The sequence below is a fragment of the Otolemur garnettii genome, unplaced genomic scaffold (assembly GCF_000181295.1).
Source record: "Otolemur garnettii isolate 467f Iridium unplaced genomic scaffold, OtoGar3 scaffold00126, whole genome shotgun sequence".
NCBI lineage: Eukaryota > Metazoa > Chordata > Mammalia > Primates > Galagidae > Otolemur > Otolemur garnettii.
In genome coordinates this window covers 5,764,728-5,768,745 of record NW_003852521.1, presented here as the reverse complement: position 1 = coordinate 5,768,745, position 4,018 = coordinate 5,764,728, and positions in this window count along the sequence as shown.

Below are 4,018 nucleotides of genomic sequence, written 5' to 3'. Positions count from 1 at the left end.
GATCCCCTGAGCTATGGTTCCCAAAGTCCAGTCCCCAGGAAGAACATCTTAACATGAGTTCATGTTGAATAGCCCTGTCCATGGTGCCTGAGCTGGTGTGGGCCAGACACACTCCCACATGCAGACGGGAGTTGGAGTTCCAGAAGCTTCCTCAGCAGGTGCAGGTCTGAATCCAAGAGTGCAGGGCCAGAGGTGCCACAGTGGCAGGAGGACCTCAGCAGGATGGAAATGGCAGGGGAGGTGGCTACTCTGCTGACCCAGCAGACACTACCTCTGCAAAGCCCAAAGGTCCTGTTCATCTTCAATTTAAAATGCAAAGAAGGAAGTGCAAAGAGGCCTTTCCCCAACTCCCCACACATCCCTGTGCGGGCAGCCCTGGAGATTCCTTTCAGCCAAAAAGAAGGGCCGTAGTGGGATAGCACGGATGTCTGTACAAGCTTGGAATCTGCTGGTCTGAGGTCCCATTTGTGTTTATCCTGGCCTTCCTTTCTAGTTGATTTGCATTGGGTTTCATCCCACACTGTCTTAGATCCAGCCTGAAATGTATAAATTACTTAGCCAGTAAGCAAACAGCAGGGCCACCAAAGGGACAAAAGGTAAAACCCCCAAAGTGGGGTGAGGAAGGGCAGTTGGAGAAAGGGGGGAGGAGGAAAGGACAGGAGGGCAGGAGGCAGCCTGAGAAGCTGGGCTGGGAGCTCCCACAGACTGTGGTCCTGCCCCCCCCCCCCCCAACCCTGAGCACCAGCTTGGCCAGGTTACATACTTGGAGGGCGAGAGAAGTGAGACCGAGTGTGTGTACAGAAATAATGTAAAGAGAACAAACCCACCACTCTGTCTGCGGGGGCTGCCATCACTCGGACAGCCTGCTCCCCTGATTGATCATGTGCCCTCAGTTCCCCTGCTTGTACCCCTGCTCAGACCCGGCATACCACCCCATGCCCTTCTCCCTGCTCTATCTTCCCATCCTTTATGCTCAACATTGTCACTTTGTCAAAGAAATCTCCCCAGATTCTCCAACCAGACTGGATAGGGAGACACCAAGGCTGGGCTCATCCCTCTCTTCTGATTACCCACTGGGTCCTCTCCGATGGCACCTCTGCCTTCCATGAGTTAAGCCCTCTACTAGACTCTCAGCTCTCAGATAGCAGGGACAAGACTGATTCAGCTCTGCCTCCTCTGAGCACCTTGCTCAGGGCCTGGCACATTATAGGGCCTGGTAAATACTGGCTGGTAGGACCACCACTGCAGTGAATCCCTGCAATTTGGATATCACTAGACTCCAATCGGAAGACCTAGATATTGCAGTAGATATTGCAAGACCTCCAGTGAAATTTTAGTGGGAAACTCTTGGAAAGAGAGAGTGCCTGAGCCTCTCTGATTTAGTACCTAGACCAGGGGTGGGGAACCCTTTCATGTTGGAAGGCTGCATTCATTTAGCTGTAATCAAATAAGGCCACATTCAGGAAACTTCAATTAGATATGCTTTAAAGTATACTTTTCTGAGTAAAACACTAGCTACTATGTACTTAATAATTTCAAAAATAAAAACTATTTGCAAATTTTGAAGTTAACCAACCTTTTAAATAACTTTATTGTCTATATGTTGAAAACCATTTGAGTATTTGGTTGCAGCATGGAGGTCTACAGTTTCAGTAGCTCCTTATACGGGTACCAGTCATTTATGATCTTAAGGGCATCTTGATTTTGGGTTAGGAGAATGTAGATTTCGCAGCAATACGTGGTTGAAGAGCAAGAAACCATTTTTCTGGCATGTTACTGAAAGCTCATGTATTCTACTGCATTTTTCCATGTCTATTTTTTTATTTGTTTTTGAGACAGAGTCTCACTATGTTGCCCTCAGAGTGCCATGGCATCATAGCTCACAGCAACCTCAAACTCTTAGGCTTAAGTGGTCCTCTTGCCTCAGCCTCCCAAGTAGCTGGGACTACAGGCACCTGCCACAATGCCTGGCTATTTTAAGTGATGGGTCTCGCTCTTGCTCAGTCTGATCTCAAACTCATGAGCTCAGATAATCCACCCACTTTGGCCTCCCAGGGTGCTAGGATTACAGGGATGAGCCACTGTGCCGGGCACACTCAACCCCCCCAAATTCTCACCAGTCAGCCTCCTGCAGTAGTGGTGCCATCGGGTGGGGGAAGTTAGAACTACATCACGAGTGCAGCAGCGGCCAGTTTAGCCCTTCATGGCTCACTGACTAGTAACTCTGCCAGTCAATTTGGGGGTATTCTTTTGTTGAAACTTATTTTCTTTCTTCATATTTTTAAATATGTTCATTTAGAAATTAAAAATGTTAATGTGGAAGATATAAAAATGTATTAATAAAAATAAAAGGATTTATTCTATAAAATTTGGATTCAGTAAAAGGCTGCACTTAAGGACCCAGGAGGGCTACAGGTTCCCACTGCTCTGCTAGAGAAACCAGCTACCACTCACCCCACATAATTATGGGGAGTTTGGGAGTACGTGTGTGCTGGGTGGGGTGGCAGGAAGGGATTAAACAAAGTACAACCTCTTCTCTCTTTGGCACTCTTGATTTATAATTTAATTTCTAGTCACAAACTAAGAGTGTTGGGCTGAGTAAACATTGTTTCTACAACGCTTTAGACAGAAAAGTGAGTTAAAAGGCTGTTTCTATGTCCACACTCTGCTCTTAGAAAGAACGAATGCCCCCATGTTGCCACAATCTAAGAAGGGGATTATGGGGTCGATCAGACAAGATGCAACCTGGTAAAAAAACGCCATTCTAAGTATTTCCCAGAGGATAATTTACATAAATTGATTGCATAGGTGATGGGAATATTGAAAAATCCGAGAGGGGACAGTGAAGCAAAAGGTGATTTAGGCCTTACCCTTCCTCCCCTACTGGTGGAGGGACAGATCGGAAGGTCTGGGAGCACCTGGAGGAAGTGGGAACTGTGGTCACCTTGCCAGGTGGAGCCTGGCACTGGGGCAATGCAGCCAAGCCAGGGACGTGCCCAGGACAGAGAGGAGGAGGAGGAGGCGAACTCTGATTTTTCTCTTCCTCCCACCAATGTTTCTCATTGGCTAAACTTCCTCCTTTCTTTCCTTCTTTCTTTATTTTTAAGGTAAACATTTTTTAAGAGAAGGGAAATTAAGGTCAGACAATTAATTAAAAGTTCAAACTCATCCTAGAAAAAGCGCTACATACCTCCCTATGAAATATCATTACTATCCCCTTTGAGGCACTCCCCTGGGCCATCTGGTGACTGTAGGGATTTTCAACAATGAGATAGAATGAGTTCATGAACTTAATTGTCAGACCTCAAAGGACAACACCTCCAATGGCCCTTCCAGAAAAAGTTCCAAAATGACTTTGCAGGGTAGAATAGGCGCTGGCATCAGTGCGTAGCTTCCCAAGGGGAGTACATTGAAAGGGACTGATGTTTCGGCAAGGAGGTGGTATGTAGCACTCTTTCTAGGAAGAGTTCACGAACTTAATTGTCCTCATTTATGTGGAGAAGAAAATAGCTCATTTAAAATTAAAAAATAAAAAAAGTTAGGATCCTTGGTAGCTCTGACAGTTTAATGAATGACACTTTTTCCTCCCTGACTTCAAAGAACCGCTGTGAACTGCGATGAATGTGCCATCTCGCTCAGACACAGTGGGGCCCGGTGGCTGGGGGAGCAGCCAGGCTCTGCTGCTGACTACATGATCTCGGGCCAGCGTTTGGACATCTCCTCGAGGGTTCTCATTAGTGGAAAGTGGGAAACCATAACAGCAGTCCCTCCGTCACAGGGTCAGCGTGAGGATTATGGAGTGAATGCGATCATGGGCGGAGAACAGCACCCCACAAGTGACAGGAGACCTGACCCTGAGAAGGTTCCTGTGTACTCAGCCATCTCCCAGCAAAGGAAACCTGCTTCAGCGGTCCTCCTCCCATGGCAATATTTAGACTCGGAGATCAAGTATCATCAAATTTTAGCCTTTAATCAAACACATTATTACTATTAGTGGGAGCCAAGTGCTGCTTTGGCA